Raw genomic sequence first — 20,945 nt, forward strand, 5'->3', positions numbered from 1 at the left:
AGTGCGAACTTGGGGAGCTTTCAGCTGATAAAAACGAACTACAGTTCGAAAAAAAACACCTTTGATTGCACAACATGATCTTTAGACAAAAAACATCGCGCTCATTTCAACAACTGTATATAGAAAAACGGGGGAGTATTAACAACTACCCTTCCCTCAAAATTAGAAATTAGAAATTAAAAATAAGAGGGCAGAGGGGTTACTCAATATATCTTTATTTTTAATAATAAACCCCACTTTTATTATTTTTCTTAATCGGCATTTTTAATGAGTTACTTATTTTTGCTCCTCAAATGGTGCGCCCAGTATTTTAATTTAACCCATCACAAAAGGGGAAACAGTGACCCAATAAAATGGGACCCTTACTTATATGTATAGTGTCATGTCCACTTTAAAACCACAATTGCATAATTAAAACAAGTAAAGGCCGGATGTTTTCAACTAGTGCCCAAAGATGGAAATCCAGAATATTCCAATGTGGATCTCAAGCCATTTCATACAGCTATACGTTTATCTTGATGAGTCGTAAGGGTGACTGACATCCAAACAGCCATGATATTTACCAGCAACCAGTGCCCCATATCACTGTATCGCTTATTATCAAGGCCTGGTAGGTCAAAACACAGGCACTAAAGAAATCAAAATGGACATCTACATGATCAAGGAATGGACAAATGAATTTCAGCGTCTACTCACTCTATTCCATTCGATAGAATCATTCAGTCCCAACTGATCTGCCTTTTCAGAAAAAATCTATTTTGCTTCTTTCCTTGCCAAATTGGATTCAATATTGTGTGTCTCACCCAACAGTCTCTCAAGAACAATCCATCTTAAATTCCTGGGGTCATGTTGTTTCGCATTAAAGTGTTGCACTAGTCGTGTTGTCAATGTTTTAGCCTTGAGAGTGCTCAAATGCTCTTGTATAGGTACTTTCACCTTCTGTGAAGTAAGGCCAATATAATGCAACCCACAACTACACGTCAACCTGTATATGACGTTGGTTGTGTTGCAATTACTAAACTTGTTCAAAAACCATATTTTACCTTCTTGCAACATTACACTTCTAGTCACCTGTATAAGGCCACACACCGAGCAGCCACCGCACGGGAAATGACCAGATGGAAGATTGGATGACTGTGTTGTTATCAGGGTGCGTGTATGAACAAGTTTGTCCTTCAGGTTGGGCGATCTCTTAAATGCAAACCATGGGGGTGGCATTTTATTCATGGCTATATCAAGAAGGGACCAATGTTTCCTCACTATCTGTCTCACTTTCGTGGAAAGGGGGTCAAACTTGTCACTACAGGAAGGCATTCATTTTTCTGCCTTTCACTCCTCTCTAACAAAGCATCGCGTGGAGTGTTTAAGGCATGCTTATGTGTTTGCTTAATGATCTTGATGGGATATTCCCTTTCTTTCAACTTAGTCACAAGTTGTTCCGATTGCTCAACAAACCTGCCAGTTGTGGAGCAAATGCGACGATACCGCAAAAACTGGCCTACAGGGATATTATCCCTCAGGGCTCTAAGATGGAACGAGCAATAGTGAAGAAGAGAATTCCTGTCCGTGGGTTTTTGATGGACATTAGTAGCCAACCCCTGGTCCATGGCTGTGATGTCTACATCTAAATATACAGCAGACGTGTTGCTAATAGACCAGGTAAACAGTAGACATTCATCAGCCTGATTCAACCAGGCTAGAAAAGCTACCAGGCGGTCCTCTGTACCTGTCCAGATACAGAGGACATCGTCAATATATCTCCTCTAAAGGGATATATTCCCTTTAAAAGGATTGGAGGTATGATATATGACATTTTCCTCAAACTGGAACTTAGAGTAGTGATAGTGAACACACTCTAGGGGATTAGAAAGGATTGGAAACCCCTCTAGTGTCTTCTTAGTTCGAGTATTAGGTGTATTGTGGGTCAGGCCAATTATTGTTTACCATGTTGTGCAAGGCCAACCCTCCTTGTGTCTGGATAGTTTAGTGTCTGGATAGTTTAGTGAGCGTCACTCTGCAGCGCTCTCTCATCATTCCCTCTATTGGACAAAAAAAGAACGCTGGTAAATATATAGGAAGGCAAAAATAATAGCAAAATAATAAATCAGACACTTTTGAAACCCCCTCCTATCAGCCAGGCATGTCACACCATTTTGCCAGCATCTGGAACAATGATCTTAGGAATTGGCCCTGGTCTAAATTAGGAGCATACACATTGCCTAACAAAATATAGCACCCATCCAACCTGCCTTTACAGAACACATATCAGCCGTATTTATCAGCAAGAACCTCTTTCACCGCGAAAGGTGTTCCCCGGGCGGCCCCATATTTAGACCCCACGGCAAACAATGGTTAGTCAGTGGCATAGACCTTAGTCCTCCTTTTTCTTTGTAGCCTGACCATTTTAACGCTATTTAGGTGTGTCTCTTGTAGGAGGGCAAATCGCACATTGTGCCTCTTAAGGTAAGAATATACTACATATCAGCAGGATGGTGTGCGGAGATCCTGCACATTCCAGGTGAGTATCGTATGGTCTGTCATGGCACTGCATTATGAAAAAATCAGAATATAACCCAGCCTATGCATGCAGCCATGTGTGTGAATTGGCAAAAGTGCCATGTCATTGCCATTTCCCCCAGAAAATCTCCCGCAACAAAAGAGAAAGTGGATAAGCCAACATGGCAATAGGAAAACACCAACAGAGCGGCCGCCATTAAAAAGGGGTGCTGGCGGAAAGAAAAATGTCTGCGTAATCAGCTGGTTTCCTGTAGAAGGGAGAATGTAAGGGGGTGTACAGTTGTGCGGGACATGCCACTGTGAAATCCCTCTTATCTTTGTGTATTGGGATATGTAAAGCTAGAGCAGCCCTCGAGTACCGTGTGTAGGTCTTGGTGCAGTGCCAATTATGCAAACCTGCAGGAGAATAAAAACTGCAAGAATACCATACCAAACAGCATCGAGGTGCAGTCCTTTAGAAAGTTCATGGTGCAGGTGCTGTGTCCCAGCATTTATACGAAACCTTCAGCAGTCCCGTGGTGTGACATCCGGCATTTGCAGTGATACAGCTTCCGAAAATCCAGCTGCCAATGAGTCCTCATCTTCCAATAAGTGAATCGGTGTTCCTTCCTTCCTAATCATCTCTGATACTTCAGCTATCTGCTCCGCTACTCAAACTACTGCCTGCCGCTCCTGCCTAATCTGCTCCGGGCCTGGTCCCACTGAAGGCCGGAGTTCCGTTCCTTGAGCCGTCAACAACGATTCCTCGTTCCGCTTACCTCACCATTCCAAGTGCCTGGTATGCCAGTTGGCCGAGGAACCAAGAACTGACCCGTGGTTTCAAGCCAGGGCCAGGTGTCTTGTGGTGTGTTAATAAATCTCGTTTTCCCATTGGAGACCACTTGGAGTCTTGCTGGATAGAGCAGTGAATGTGAAATGTCTAGTTGTCTGAGCTTCTGTTTAACCTGCAGGAAAGATCCCTGTTTACGATGGACCTTAATTGTATAGTACGGGAAGAACAGGACCTTCGCGTTTTCAAATTGGACCTCGGACAGCCTCTATCCCTGAGTTGTAACAGTTTAAATATAAGTGGACGCGCCCAATTGCCTGGTGCTGGTTTCCCGCCCAGGATGCGGTGTGCTAGCTCTATAGTGAAGAACGGAGAAAATGAGGAGAGGGTAAGATATTTTTCAGCCGTTGTTCCATAAAATACTGCGTCCTGGCCTTCCACTCCCTCCGGCAGTCCAATCAGGCGGACATTGTTCCTCCTGGAGCGGCCCACCGCATCTTCCACAAGATCTTCTAGATAGTGTATTCTGGCCTCATGTGCGTTTTGTTGCTTCCCTAGGAAATCAGTAGCAGGCTTCAGTTCCATGATGTCTTTTTCCACAGCAGTAACACAGTCCCGAAGTTTCTGGTAATCCGCATACAACATTGTACAATCAAGCTCAACTTTATCTATTTTGGATTCCATTGACTCTCTTGATCGCTTTATAGCATTCAGGATGGCATCCAAATGGCAATAAAATGATCGTCAAGGGGTCCCGCTACATTGGCAGTTGCGTATGATCCGTGTCCACCGTGCCTCCAACCTGTGAGGAGGCCCTTGAGTCAACACCTTTAGTGTTGCCCATCTGTCCAACTAGGCATTCTATCTCACTTCAGGTTTCCTGGTGCACCCGGTAGGATATATCATATATTACAAAGAGGCTGTACGGATCACTGTATTGTGCCTTCAGGTGGGGGTGCAGTTAGAAGCAACACTATGAGTAGGTCTAGCATTTCATCATGCACTGATCTGCATTCACGGTGGTGGTGACTTTTCATGGGCAGTCTTCGCCAATGCTCCAGCCGTCAAGGCCCACAGCCACTGGCAGCTGGGTGGCTGCAATAAGGTACTATTTGAGATTGTCCATCTTCGTTCTTCAATCGGTGGGCCAGCAATGTGGGCAATGTGGCTATCCGCGACTGGCAGGATGGTTCCTCTAAAGACCCCAGCAAGGGCAACCAACTATTGTTCTCTGGGTCTATCGCACAACTTCTGTACAGCACCGGCCCAGCGTCAGATAGCAGGGGCCCATGGCTCCCCCTCTTCAGCGGTGAGCCACAGGCCGTCTCCCCTCTTCTCCACACTGTGTGTCTGTTTATCAAGTCCCCCTCTGGATCAGGCTCACATTGCAATAGTTCATCATATGGGGAGGTCTACAGGTGGAGGCAGTCATTCCTACAGCCCCACCAGCATTTATTTATCCCCGCACCCATCACTGTGACTGTTGGTTCATGCTGGCTCAGGGCCGGGTTGCACCCAGGATTACAATCATGGCGTTGGTGCGCCTCCAAATCTTGCTGCGACGTGGGTCCCTCCCTGTCTTCTAGCCCGCACCCTCATCCTACCTTCTCCTCTGCAAAGATATCAGGCCTCAGTGCCACCCAGGGCCTAACTTCAGCACCTCCTCCCACGGAGGTTCAGCTGTCCATCTATCCTCTGGGCTGGACATCAACAACGATGCTCTGCTTTGCCGCGGGGCTCACCGTGGTGGCCGTCTCCACTTCAGGCTCGCCAGAAAGTTCCTGCTCCTGTGCGCGTCACCTCTGACATTACTTAGAGTACGCCCCGTCGTGGGCCCCTCCTGAGGTTTTGCTCGATGTACTGATTCGCAGTGCCACCGGTCCCTTATCTTACTGGGTGGTGCTGCTTGCAGGTTCTTCTACACCTTTCGCTTCTGTTAAGTGGCACGGCGTCTGCTGCCGGCCTTTGTCATCCCCTTCTTTTGTGACGGCCTTCACCGCTCTCGAGTTGTGTGGCAGGCCTGACTTCAGGCCCCAGCGCTTACTCAACAACCTTCATGAGAAGGACGTCGCCCTGTTGGGTACCTGGGGGTTCACCAAGTGTTCTGTCACAGTGTTTCTCTGTGGATGTCGCAGCTAGGCTAATACATTTCATGGATTCAGAGGATATGTGGTGAAGCAGCAGGCCACGCCCCCTTCCATCGGGGGTAGCTTTATTTCAGTGGCATACTGACACTGGGCTAGTGGTCTGCTGAGTTTAGCAGACCATCATGTCTGTGATTGCATTTAAATAAAGTAAACTTTTTTCTTTAAATGAAATGGGACTGCATTTAAAAAAAACCGCTGTAAAATGTGTTTTAGAGTTGTTTTAGAGATGACAGTGGTCCCTTGGACCACTGACTACTCTCCAACAAACTTTTCTTTACATCCACAAAGTAAAAGGGGTCCCACTAGGATCCCTTTCCTTTTGTAAACAAGTTACCACGGCAAATTTGGAGTAAGTAACTTTTCAATGTCTTACAGTCATTCATTTGTAAAACAATGATACATGCCATAACAAATCAATATTTATAAAGGACGCTCTAAACACACCCCTTTCAGATAGCAATTTGTTATGGCTTTCCTAACCCATTTTGCGATTAAACAACAAGGTTTAGAATACTTAAAAAAAAATCCTTTGCAGTCGCAACCCTGTTATTTTGCAAATCCTAGTTTTTGCTACTGCAGTATGACTTTGTAAACCTTTCCCTTAGAATTGTTAACAGACCTTGAGCAGGCTATAAAGGTGAAGGATTTGAAAAAACTATTTATAAAAAGCCACTTTGACCTCAAAGTGAGAGTGTAAAGAATACTCTGGGATAATCTATTTAAGATTTCTGACAATAAATATCAAATATGTTTTTGTTGTTTTGTAAATAACGGGGACAAAGATGGGCACACTAGTTTGGGCAATTATGTCACTGTAGAAACCGGAACCATGTATATTATTAAACTGTATTACGTTCTTTCATCTGACAGGCCACTTGATTTAGAAACTGATCTGCATATGTGGTGGTACCAGAGTTGTTTGATCACAGCAATATCTCTGATGCTATCAAAAATGCCAGCCCATTTTGCTCAGCCAATCCCAATGGAATATTTATTGGATTAGAGTTTTTATGCCCATTATATAACAGTCGCATCCAGACTATAGTTATTTCAGTAGGTCTTGGTAAGGTTCAATTTTACATCCCTGCAACAAAAAAGGGGGATCTACTCTTCCCTCTTTTCACAGGTTTACAGCCTAATTAGACGCAGAGGCAAAATCATGTGCAAAAATATTGCTAAACGAGTTATAAGAACCGGCCTCTAAGTAAGAGCTTATGCCAATTATTCAAACAGGCTTTCAATGTTCTTAGGGAACTTGCATTGTCTATAATGAATGAAAAAACGATATCAAGAAACCCCTTATTTATGCCCATTTTGTTGACTTCAAGTGGACACTCGAAAGGGTAAACAGAATTCATCTGTGACATAATCTAAGTGGAAAGGACATTCCTATCTTCTTCCTATGTGCAATACCTAGGTGACGGTCAAATTGTAATCAGGCATCGCAGTGCCCCATAAAATTAAAACCAGAACCAGGCTTAAAGACGGTTGTGTTTTAGGGGCCACTATTGCTTAACATCACATATCTCAATAACAGTATCAACTGTGTCTTCCGGCAAAAAATTGGAGGTCAACAGATTACCTACCTACCTACATATGCCGATGATATTGTTTTATGAAGCAAAATGTCAGTAGGCCCACGGAGTCTTAGAAATGCACTTGCCATTTTTGCTGACACAATTATATGGAAGTAGACCTTGATAAAACCAAAGCAGCAATCATTTTTTTCCATTTCTTTTTATTAAAGTTTTTGCATCAGCAAACATATAACAATATAATAAAAGAGAATGTTACCGCAATTTACCCAGTATTGTTGTCAATTTGATGGTTTTCCAGCTTCATTATTTCAAAACGTTGTCCATCTTTGATGGTGTTACATACATTACGAAGTGCATTCACCACAGACTTCATTTCAAACATCGAGTCATGGGATGTTGCAAGACTTTACAATCGCCCATGCTTACGCATGATTTCAATTTGCAAGATCCAGGACACGCAATGCTCTACCCGGTATTTCTATAATGCGTCGCCTTCAGCATGGCTACGCCAACTGGTAAATGGGAGCCAGATGTCTTTAGGGCGGGAATGGGCCAGTAAGAGCGCCCAGTAGCATAACAGTTGATCCCAGCAATAAGTAATGTCTTTTACCCAAGCCTGTATGGTTGGGCGTGAAGCTTCCCCCAGTGCCTGGCCACTTGTCTTTTGGCCTGTAGTAACATTAGTGTCGTGAGTCGTCTTGTGGAAGTCGGGGTATTGTGTATGCATCCCAACAATGCCACCAGAGGAGTCCTTGGCAGGGTCTGAACAGTTATATTCTCCAAGTGAGTCAGTATCTCCCCCCAGAAAGTAGCTATGGGTTGACACTCCCAAGCCAGGTGTAGTAAAGTTGCCTGGGGGTTCTGCACCGCCAGCAAGTCGTGTCGGTCCATAATCCCATGCGGTGTAATTGAATCAGGGTACGGTAGATACGGTGGGGCAGATTTATGAGGTTTTGCCGTAGGGAAGCGCAGCAGGCCTTCCTGCTGCGCTTCCCTACGGCAAAAGAAAAGGGCAGGGATGCGCCGTATCTATAAAATGCGGCGCATTCCTGTCCTTTTCCCCTGCGCCGGAGCACAATGGGCTGCCTGCGCCAACACAGGCACCTCTGCACCATGGTGCAAGGGTGCCTGCGTTGCGGAGATGAATATTTTTGTAAAGGAAGAGAAACCTTTCTGTACAAAAATAATCACAAGAGGTTTTTCCTCTTTGTATGAGTGCTTGCAGCACCCATAGAAAAAGGAAAAACGAGGAGAAATAAAGATATTTCTCCCCGTTGCGCCTCCCTTACGCCTCCCCTGGGGAGTCGTAAGCTTTTGGCGCTGCCTCAGATTTACGATTTCTCGTAAATCTGGGGCAGTGTCAAAAGGCCATGGATGTTGCTGGGAACGGCCCCAGCAACACCCATTGCCCGCCCCTTTAACGCAGAACACTGCGTTAAAGGGACTGATATTTATGAGGCAGCATTAAGCCACAAAAAGTGGCTCAGTGCTGCCTGATAAATATCACGCAGGCTTCTGCGCCACGGAACGTCACAAAAAGTGACGATCCGATGGCGCAACGGGCCTCATAAATCTGCCCCGGTGTATATATTTAAAATGAATTAGCCTAAGTCGGTAGTTGGGAGAGAGCTGCTCCAAATGATTACAGCAAAAACCCCATTGTTCGCCTGTGATTCTCCGATATCTGCCTCCCATGCGGTGCGTGATTGGGGGACAATGATCGGGGATTCCCATTGTGTAATAGTATATACCAATCACCAGCTTGCGGTCTAAGATTACTGTAAGTATGTGTTCCAGCACCGGCAGTGGTGATGGGATAATTGGGGAATGTACGGTATTTTGCCCGGCATGCAGCTCGTAACTGGTAGTAAAATAGTGTGTCTAGTGCTTATTGTTGAGGTGAGTTGCACATTTGTGTGAGGAATTGCCCATCTGGGTACAAATCGCTACCTGTGACAATTTTGTTTAAGTGTGCCCGAGCCTGTACAATTTTTTCCAGAATCGGTGGGATCAGTGGGCTGTTTGCTATTGGCATGGATTGGGCGTATATTACGCTTAGTTTCACCCGTTTGTAGAGACCTTTCCAGGCCCACCGCAGGGTTTCTGTGGTGTTGATTTCATGTTGTGGGCGTTGGAAGTTTTGGTATATTGCCATGTTCAGGGGTAGAGGTGCGACTCTGTCTATCTCAATGGCCATGTGTGGCTGAATGGCGTTGGATGTTGCCAGAATTGTAAAGATTGGGCCTGAGCACTGTATGCATATAATACAAAATCTGGAGCTCCAAACCCCCCCTGTGCCAGCGGTAGCGTAAGTATTTCCCAGGATATCCTAGGCTGTTTCCCTGCCCACACAAGCTCTATCATGCTGAACCGAAGTTGTGTAAAGAATCGTGCGGTTATTGGTATGGGGATGTTCACAAAAAAGTATAAGAATTTTTGGGAGAATAATAATTTTGGTGATGGCGATCCGACTCGAGAAGGACAGGGGGAGAGTTTTCCATCTCTGAATTCTGTCTTCTATCCAGCCCATTGCCCTTCCATAGTTAGCCGACTAGGGGGCATATTATCAACGGCCAACGATAATTATTGCTGTCTGTGCTTAGCGATAATTTTGTTATCGTAGGCTATCTCTGGAATTTATCGCCCTGGTAGCCCGTTATTAACAACGCGTTTCTCCAGGGCGATAAAAATTCTAGAGATAGCGAGGTTATCGCCGTTTTGCAGGGAACATCGCTGGTTTTCCAGCGATGTTCCCTGTAAAACGCCGATAACCTTGCTGATACGACCCACAGGGTCGTATCAGCATAATCCACCCCAATGTTAGGGATAGGTAAGTCTGCATTTTAGCAGACGTTAGTTTTTGGAGAAAACAGCGGTTTTCTCTAAAAACTAACGTGTGCTAAAATGCTGGGGCAGCCTTGTAAATATCGCGATGTGAACATCAGCGATATTTACAAGGTTGTCCTGCCCAGTGAAGCACACTTAGCATCTCATTATTGATGCAAAGGGAGGCGTTGGGTAAAAGGGTGCTAACATGCGCTAATGCATGTTAGCACCCTCTTGTTAATAGGGCAATAGTTTTATCTCCGCTTTTTTGGCTTTAAAAGCCAAAAAAGCAGAGATAAAGCCCTTGTAAATATGCCGCTAGATTTCTTGCAGATCATTGCTGTTCCAGACACCCAAGTATCTCGTCGGGCTGTCCACCCATGCTAACAGGTATTCAGTTATAAAGGCGAGTGTGCCTGTTGTTAGTGGGAGTATGGTGAATTTTGCCCAGTTGTTTTGAATCCCAGACATGCCTCCACATCGTACGAGTTCTCTAGCGATGGGTGCAGAGTTCACCGCCGGATCAATAATGTACAGGGGAATATCTTCTACATACATTGTTACAATCAGACCCCTGGTGGGGAAGCTTATCCCCCGGTTTGCATGGTATTGCCTTAATCTGGCTGCTAGTGGCTCTGTGGCTATAGCAAATAACAATGGTGATAATGGGCAGCCCTGGCGAGAGCCCTGTGTTATTATTATGGGATCAAATATTAGGCCATTTACTTGGACTCTGGTAGTAGGTAGGGTGTAGAGAAGCTTGATTTGTTGGATAAAAATGGGACTCAATTGAGTCTCAACCGGGTTATAAGGGTGAACAGGGATTTCCACTATAAGGAGTCGTAGGCTTTAGTTGCATTTAATAGTGTGGCGACTGCAGATACGTGAGGGGCAAGATAATGTAACAGTGTGAATATTGTATGTAGGTTGTGCGATGTAGAATGGCCAGGCACAAATCCGGATTGATCTGGCCGCAGAATTACTGTAAGTAGTGATTGTAATCTGTTGGCTAATAATTTAGCGAATATTTTAGCATCTAAATTCATTGAGGGGTCTTTGCCCGGTTTAACAGTGTAATTATGATGGCTTCACACATGAACTGCGGCAGTATACCATTTTGTAACGCCTCTTGGTACACCTCCAATGAGAGAGGGGCCAGCAGCTCCACATATTCTTTGTATAATTTGGCTGTGATGCCATCAGCCCCAGGGGCCTTATCTGCCAGTCGGCTCTGGATCACTTGCCTGATATCATCTGCAGTGAACAGCACATCTAGGTATTTGCTGTGAGCCCTATTTAGTCACAGAAGTTCCAGCGAATAAAGGTATCCTAATAAGTCACTTTCAGCCAGGTCTGTTTGGGTAGATTGTAGTTGTGCTTAGAAGTTTTTCATTGTATTGAAGACTTCTGGTGGTGAATGGGACGGTGGTGCATCAGGGGTGCGGAGTTCGGCTTTATATGCTGAGCCTCTGGGGGGCTTTAGGAGGTTAGCCGGTGTCTTCCCTGGCCTGTCCCCTTCTCCATACCTGCATGCTTATGCATACTTGTGGAAGAATTTGGTTTCCCTCTCAGCCTCTTCTTGGAAGGGTGTTAATTTTACACAAATCTGCGTCAGCACTACAGGCATTGGGGAGTGGAAGCACTGACACTCTAGGTCACGGATCTCGCCCTCCAATTTTCCTAGACTATTCCAGATATCTCTGAGGACAAACGACTGCAGTGCTATGCAGGCCCCCCGTATCACTACCTTGAATGGCTCCCATGTTGTACCCACTAAGTCCACAGTTCCTGGGTTGTGTTCAAAATATTCTATTATGTTTTTCCGGATCTCCTTTCGAAGACTGAGTTGAGTAATGCATTTGGAGAGAGGCGCCAAGTGAAAGGTTGAATGTAGGGCTTCGGAACTTGAAGTTGAATCATGACGGGTGCGTGATCGGATAGCGTGCGTGGATGATGCGAGACCCCAGTTACCCATGAAAGCAAGTATTTAGAGGTTACCAAATAGTCCAATATGAACTATGCTTTGTGTTGTTGGGTTGTGCATGTGACTTTGTGAGCCGCTGGGTGCAACGCATGCCATGAGTCGATCAAGCTGTGGTCTTCTATTATACTGCAGAGTGCTGCAGCTGCTTGTGGGTGGTGTGTGCAGAATGTACCAACACTGTCTTCAATAGCACTACATTAAAGTCGCCACCCCACAGCACTGCAGAGCTTCCCATTGATTGAATCCCATGCCATGCTTGATTAAAGAATTCAGGGCTGTCAGTATTGGGACCGTAAGTGTTTGCAATAATGACCTGCTGACCATAAATCATGCCTCGTATCAGTATGTAGCGCCCCTCAGAATCTGGGATAACCTTTTGAGTTGCCCATGGGATTCCTCTCCTTATCAGGATTGCCATCCCGCCAGAATAATTAGAGAAGTTGGACGTGTGTACCTCCCCCCATCTGTTGGAATTCAATCTGGAACAAGACAAATCTTTCATGTTAGTTCCTTGCAGAAGGCAGATATCTGCCCCATGCCTAGTGAAATATGAGTGCACTAATCGTGACTTTCTGTGGTAATTTAGACCTCACACATTCCAAGTGACGCATTTTAGTAAGTACATATTATCCTATTAGTGTGTGTTTCAGTGCATAGGCGGGAGCGCTCGGCTCTGCGTGTAATTCCCTTCCTGTGGTGTAGTACACTCCCAATGCAGTGTCCTCTCCGTGTGTGTTAGATGGACCATGTGGCATGTTCTGAAGCTTGATTGTAGTGTTTAGCGACAGCATTCTTTACAATACCTTTGGCGGTGTTAAACAACAACAATTAACAACCCTTTCCCACCCCCCGCCCACTACAACCCCCAAACAGGTTGAGTTTGCATCCCCTGCAACGACCATGATCGTATGGGAGTACTAAGGTGGCCTAGGGCTGTTGGGAATAATCCCTTGGGGAATGTGGGGTCACCGGTTAACACCCCTGCCACTTACTGCAGGGTGGTCGAGCCTGCGTGAAACACAAGTTTTGTATGATAGGTTAGCATAATTAACATGGATGAAATAAAACATCACTGTTTCCCCCTCCCTCTCTCTCTCTTCCTCGTGGGTCTAACAGCAATCTTTAAAAAGGGAAACGTGTGTACTGCTCTTTTTAGTCTTTTATGACCAAAGATTTTAAGCCTAACTGGCGACAACCCAAAACTTCTCTGTTAAATCACAACCAGCCAGGTTGTGAAATTCAGGTATTCAGTCATTGTCACTCAGTCATCCCTCTGGTGAGAAATCAACCCATTCTTTCTGAGGTTTGGGTGTCTTGGCTGCTTATTTCGCAAATTTTATAGCGGCTTTCGCATCTGTACATATAATAGGTTTTCCAGTTGCATGTATCTTTAACTTTGCCGGGTAGATCAGGGCATATTTGGTTACTGTCTGCTGGAGTAGCTTCTTGGCATCGATGTATTCTCTGCGCACCGCCTGGACCTGTTGGGTGAAGTCCGGGTGCAGGTATATATCGTAGCCCGGGAATTGCACCAATCGCTGCTCCCTGGCAAGTCTCAGAATTGTATCCCGGTCATGGTAATTTAAAACGCGGGCAAGATTGGGATGTGGCTGCGCCCCTGGAGGTGGCCTGGGACCAAGAGAATGATGTGCTTGCTCAATGAGGAACATGTTCGATATTTCACTTCCGAATAATTCTCTCATCATAGATTCTACATATTTTTCCATATTCTGAATGTCTGTGGACTTATGAACCCCATTGATTCTCATGTTGTTTCGTCTGGAAATGACTTCCAGGTCCTCGTTTTTGGTTTTTATAAGATTTAATGCTTTGTGCATCTGCAGCAGCTTTTCATATGTAGTTGTTTGTAGATCGTCTGCATCTGACACTCTGGTTTCGAGTGCGTCCATTCAGTTTTTGTGCCTCCCCACTCGTTGTGTTATCTGATTCATTCGAGCTGCCAAGGTGTCTATTTTAGAGTTTTCGGCCTGCAGGCTAGCTTTGACATCCTTGAGCATGGAACGAATATCTTCTTCCTGTGCAGAATTCCTACCCACGCCCACTGCCTCCTCCCTGGAGGTGAGCCCTCCTTCCGGAAGTTTTGTGGTAAATATTTCGTTACCGGTACTATTTTTTATGCGGTAAAGTCTTAGTGAGAATAACTCAGTAAAAATAAGAGGCAGAATCCGTGGTATTAGAGGTTTTAAAAGGGCTTTATTCCAATATAAAGGAAGACAATTCGAATTGTGGGCCTTCTGTTCCATCACCACGAAAGTTCAGGAAGGAAGGGCGCATATATTATTGACAGGTAATCATTTTTATAGAAAAGGCATTACAGTGAAACAGATGCAGTAGGCGTAACAGCTGATAAAAGGTGCATACGTAGCTAATAGAGGGCGTAATTCAAGAAACGTCATTAAACATGATGTCACAAGTGGGTGGATCCATAAAAGAATCCTGCAATGTCAGCAGAAATGTTTGGCAAAGATGCGCACGCAGCCGCATGACGTGTGATTGACGTGCAACTAGAGAGTGAAGGGGACTTGACATTTAGTTCTACGTGTGGAGACAGAAGTCTGGGGTTATGTCAACCTAATCCCAAATCATATCTAATATCCTATGTTTAAAGAACTGTGTTATCCAAAAAGAGAGGTCTCTTAGGATAGAATCTTATTCTATACTGACTATACTGACTGTTAGTGCGTGTACAAGCGTCTAAGTGTCTACACTAGATGCGAGGGGGTAGGAATATTCCATGGTAACGGGGCTATGAATTACTTGCATGAGGACAGCGAGGCCTGGCCCCCTTGCACGGTGGCTGGAGGAATGTTTACCTAAACTGCTAGACAGGAATGCATCGGATGGGGAACGGAGGAGATAATCTTGAAGGTGAAATACAGTTTTTGGCAGGTGACAGGCTGGATCAGGCACCGTTAGCCGCGTAAGGAGTAAGACAAAGTTCATGGTCACAGATGCAGGCTCAGACTGGAGTTTTCAGAGGCAGAAGGCAGGAAAAGGCTTGATGACAGAATTCGGGGCCTACTCGCCTGAATCTGTAAAATGTGGAAAGTGAACCACATAAAGTCGGTGGCCTTTCATACGTAGGAATGGAATATCTGACCCATTCATGGCGGATCTGAAAGAGGACATGTTGACGGTGGACGCACATATATTTGCGTCTTCAAAACTGGAGCAGGAGGGAACATACATGTACTTATAGCATGCACATGGAGCCGTTGGGGTCTACGATAGGGGACATAACTGATCACAAAATTCATATTTCCTCATTCCCTCCTTGTCCCCTTCGGACCCTCAGGAGATATCGATCTTCATCAATCCATCGATCTGTTCATATAGCATCATTTGTTCTTCTTTCTTCTTCCGAGATTTTGAATGAAAACTTGGAGGTGGGATACACGATGTGGCACACAGACCACAAATCGCTGGCCCACATTGTAGACATAAGCAGCAACTGAATAGTACGAGAAAGCCAATACCTAGGAAGGATAGGATTCTCCATCCCCAGGCTGACAACACGCCCCAGAACCAACCGGACCAAGTCCAGGTGCCTGGACTCTGGTGTATCTGGCTTACAATCTTATGAAGGCGAGTTATGGCCTTATATACTGACGGCGAATTTTCTGGTATGAAAATGCAACAACTTGATCCGATGACCCTACAAGCTCCGCCCCTATCGGCCAGGATGACGTCAAGGACAAGACGATTTTGAAGCACAACAATCCGCATAGCAGACTGCTCTTCTGTTAAATTGCCTAAGGCGGAAATAGTTTCGTTCACTACTGCTTCAAGGGTTCTGGTTAATCTACGTATCAGCTTACTATTAGTGACTGTACCTATATAGGGAAAGAATCCTTTATTGAAATCTGTGTATTTTTCCCATGCTGTTTCAGTGTAATCGACAATTGGGAGATCTCTCTGCTGTCTATTGTGTACTAAATGGGTATTTCTATGATAATCAGGAGGAGCTAGGAAAACAGGTGGCAGAAGGAATGCTATGTAACAGGTACCATCCCAATCTAAAGGTAGACATATATATGCGGTCTGGCCACATATGAAGTAGGAATGATGGGAAGCTCTAAATGTAGACTTGCCTTGATCACTGAATTTTATTACAGTGGTGCATTCACTATGACCCATGTGTATGGAACCATTCTTTCTTATACATAATTCCCCTTTTACTGGGAATACTGACATGGCGGGCAAGATTGGTGTAGCTTCAGATTCAACATTCAGGATCATGAGGTTAAGTGTAAAGTTACCTAATCCATATACTTCATTTTCTAGATCAGTTCCTGTTCTTTTGGCAAGTCCCTCCTTGTTAGGGTAGCAGACTTTAAGCAGAACTAGGTTCAGGTTTCCCCATACCCAGTTGTCTTGATAAACTGCGGAATTTGAATCTAGGGAATTAATCAAACTAAACCATGCTCCACAAGAGCCATTGTGTGTGAACGGATATGGAAAGAGGGGCAAAACTCCCTTATAGTTCTGATAGGGAGGGAGTCGGCCACATATCCAACAATTTGTGGCATTGCTGGTTTGATGGGAATGATGTAGCATACTAATAAATGTATTGTTGCGCAGCGCAAATCTATAGGACAACTCATGTGGAGGAAATTCACTAAAAGAATGTTCTGCAGTTATATTGTAAGCATGTTTAAGAATAGGGTAATACATGTGCAATAGGAAGCTAAAAATAATGATCAGAAGACTTAGAAAAAACAAAATTAATAATGTTACTGTACAGTGACTACGAAGTGATTTACAATACGCATGCTTTTTGAGCTGCATCTGATGATTTCTTTCTCTATTCCGGTCTAGAGGATACATGTCAGAGACAAATTCAACCGATTCACCTTGGAGAGGACTTAAACAATCAAATTGTCTGACTTACTAGACCTCAATTTTAGTTTATAAATTTCTGAGTTCGATTGCTCAACCAAGGGGAGCTTTGAGTCTGTCTGTGAGGAAATACAGGGTTGAGTATCTACACTGGGTGGTAGTCCATAAAATTTCTTGATATGACTCGAGTGCAACCACCCTTTGCGACCCTCAATCTTCACGGCAGTCCTTGTGGTGAGTAGAACCAACTTCGGTGACTTCCACCTAGGATCCAGTTGGGTCTTCCGGTCAAAGTTCCTGACCAGCACCAGGTCACCAGGAACCACGTCATGGGGCTTCACCTCAGTATTATCGGGAAAAGCTGCGGATACCTGTGAACGACAAGATTGTAGTGCAGACATCAAGGAAGCCAGGTAATCTGTGTGCATATTACAGTCAACGTCAGTGATTTTACGAGGGATAGGCGTCCCCCACATATTTGGTGGTCTACCGAAGATCACCTCATACGGGGATAGCCCTGTTCGAGAATGTGCTACCATTCTCATGTAAAAGAGCGCAACTGGTAGGGCTACTATCCAATCGACTCCTTTTTCTCTACATATTTTGGACAATCTAATTTTCAAAGTTTGATTATGGCGTTCTACGAGACCTGCTGCCTCGGGATGTCGGACACAGTGGAATTTCCATTGGTACCCTAACAAAAGGGAAACGTGTTTCATTAGTTCGGATGAGAACGGCTGGCCGTTATCTGAGTAGACAACACGTGGTAAACCGTACCGTGGGAAGAATTCTCGAACTAACTGTTTGGCAGTAGTCGGGGCAGTGTAATCTGAAACCGGGTATGCTTCTGTCCAACGGGAAAGAGCACAGACAACTACGAGAACATATTTGAATCCTCGACATCGTTCCATCTGGATATAATCCATCTGGAGGACTTCAAAAGCATGATCGGGAGTTTGAAATCCACCCTGCTCTACGGGGATGCTTTTACCTGGATTAAACTGACAACATATCATACAGGTACGAACCTTTTGTTTAGCTGCGGCTCGCAAGTGTTTGTTGAACCAAATGTGTTGAATGCTGTCTAGCATAGCTTTTTCTCCTAGGTGCGCTGGACTATGTATTGTGTTAATAATGACTTGGACCATAGAGTCGGGAAGAAACCATATAGATTTTTCCTTCGTCATCCATCCTTGATCCGTTTGGATCCCTCCTAATTCAGTCCATTTCTTTATTTCTTCTGGTGTAGCATGTGTCTGTATGTCAATTACATCAAGGGCGGGATCCTTAACTGTCATGCAATGTGTTGGTGTCGGAACTATTGTCTTTGTCATGTCAGTTGTGTGAGTCTGATTCTGAGCAGTCTGTTTAGCTGTTCTGTCAGCTAGGTCATTACCCTGAGAAATAATATCGGTAACTTTTGTATGGGCTTTGCATTTCATAATCGATATTGCAATAGGTAGATGAATCGCGTCTAATAGGGTTTGAATGAGGGGTCCGTGCTGGATGTGGGCACCGTGAGAAGTTAAATAACCTCTCTCTCGCCACAGTACGCCGAAGTCATGGACGACTCCGAATGCATAACGTGAATCTGTGTATATATTGACTTTCTTATTTGTGGCTTGAATACAGGCTTGTGTCAGAGCGATGAGCTCTGCTGCTTGAGCTGACAAAGCGTTAATACGATTTGTTTCAATGACTTCAGTGTCTGTTGTGACTGCGTAAGCAGCCACTAACTCTCCTGTACTTGTTCTCATACATGACCCATCTACATACAATGTCAAGTCTGGATCTGACAAAGGGGTATCTGTCAAGTCTTGTCTGGGTTTCGTCGTGATAGTAATGACTTCGACGCAATCATGTGCCAATGGATCTGTTCCGCCCACTGGTAACAGTGTGGCAGGATTTAATGTATTAAAACGTCTGATTTCTATGTGTGGCTGAAACAATGTCAGTTCGTAACCGGTGAGTCTCGCTATAGTCAAGTGTTGTGTTTGTGTGCGGTTCAAGAGAACCTCTACTGCGTGTGGTACTTGTACTGTCAATTGATGTCCTAACACTATGGCATCGCTTTGTCTGATTGCTAAAGCTGTTGCTGCCACCGATTTCAGGCACGCAGGAAGAGCCTGAGCTACTGGATCTAATGTACTAGAGAAATAAGCACATGGTTTGTGTGATCCTGCTTGTTCCTGAGTGAGTACTGACAAGGCAGTACCTTCGCGTTCTGTAACGAAGAGTGTAAACTGTTTATTGTAGCATGGTGTTGCTAGGACAGGTGCTTGGCATAAAGCTTTCTTTAAACTTTCAAAGGCGTGTGTATGTTCTTGAGTCCAAGGGAGGACAATCGATGTGGCTGCCTCCTGTGTTGTCAACTGGATGAGTGGTTTTGCTAGAAATGCATATTGAGGGATCCACTGCCTACAGTATGAAGTGAGGCCTATAAAAGCCCGCACCTCCTTTTGTGTCTTGGGTGGTGGCATATTAGCAATTAACTGGATGCGGTCGGGTGTAAGCTGCCTTCCCTCCTTGGACAGCGAGTGCCCAAGGTAAACAACTCGCTGGACACAGAATTGCAGCTTAGAAGGGGACACCTTGTGCCCCTTGTCGGCCAGAAATTTTAAAACCGTCAGTGACGCTGTTTCACATTCAGGTTCGCTTCGGGCGGTGATCAGCAGATCATCGACATATTGAAGCAAGGCAGTGTTAACTGGCATGTGGATACTGTCAAGTTCTCGTTTCAGTGCTTGGCTATAGATGCTAGGGCTTTCTGTAAATCCTTGAGGTGCGCGTGTGAATTTAAAACTTCGTCCATTTAAACTGAATCCGAACAAATATTGACTTTCCGGATCGATTGGGACGCTAAAGAAAGCATTCTTGAGATCAATTACAGTGAAGAACGTTGCTTCTGAGTCAATAGCTGTTAGTAATGAAGAGATATCTGGGACCACGGGGTATTGTGGCACAATACATTTATTTAATTCGCGCAGATCAATAACTAATCGATATACTGGTGGAGCTTTTGGATCCGTTCTTTTAAGAATCGGAATTATCGGAGAATTACATACATTGGAGTCAGTTTCGACAACCACTCCTTGTGCAATGAGCTCGTCAATGATTTGCAGTAAAGCCACAACAGCATCGGGTGGTAACTTATATTGTCGTATTCGTGGTAGTATTACTCCTGTTTTTAGTGTGACACGATATGGTGTAATGTTCATGCAACCAACATCAGTGGGGCCTTGTGCCCATAAATGTGTAGGTAAATTCTGCAGTCGGTGATCCATGTCTCTGGACACGTAGTGACCTTTAAAGTCACGTAAAAATAGTCGTACTCCTTCCGGAGAACAGCATATTATAGCTCCTAGAGCTTTCAACGTTTTTATTCCTAACAAGTTTTCTGGACATGATTTAGTAAGCAATAAATCTGTAGTACGTGTCAATGGACCAATCGTAAGTGGAAGAGGTTGTGTTACGTCATTTATTATAGGTTTTCCTGAGAATCCAAGGGAAATATTTTGTGAGCCTGAGAGGGGTGCCCCTGGAACTTCACTACGTCTTATAGTTGTTCTGCTTGCCCCTGTATCAAGTAAAAACTTTCTGTCTTCCCCTAATAATTCGCTATGTACATAAGGTCCCTCTTGGTCTACAGGAACCTCAATAAGGGGTAAGCCAACTTCCCTCTCTAGGCTGTCTCATGAGTATCGCTGATAATCGGGATAATCTGCTTGTGCATACTGATACATCTGTTGTGTCGTTGCTTGTGTTGCAGCAATAGGCTGTGCTTGTGGTGGTGCTATGGTCTGTTGTGGAGCTCCCTGTTGCGGAGCTAACCTATGTTGTGCATGCTGAGGAATTTGTTGTTGATTCTGATCCTGTCTAGGTGGACGTGGTCTCTCCTGAGTTCTACCTGTAGCAATATTATGTTTCAAGACTGGACAATCGTGTATATAATGACCTAGTTGTTTACAATAGTTGCATGTCCCTTTCGTAGGACCTGCGGAATCACCCTTTTGATGACTATCGGCTGGAACTGACTGTGCAACAAGCATTTTCATTTTTGTATCTTTCATACGTCTTTGTTCGTGTTCTTGTTCTTCTCTAATTCTATTGTGATGATATTGTAACATCTGTAGCATCTGTGATGGGGTATTACCTTGCCAGGTACTTTCGAATTTCAATACTCTATTCTTGACTTGTAGCAGAGAATTTTCAACTAATTTTGTCACAAACAGATGTGGGTATGACTCACTACTGGCTTTTATACCACTATTTATACCAAAACATTTTTCAAATCGGGAATAGAA

Source organism: Triturus cristatus, chromosome 7 (assembly GCF_964204655.1).
Source record: "Triturus cristatus chromosome 7, aTriCri1.1, whole genome shotgun sequence".
In the NCBI taxonomy this organism is placed as follows: Eukaryota; Metazoa; Chordata; class Amphibia; order Caudata; family Salamandridae; genus Triturus; species Triturus cristatus.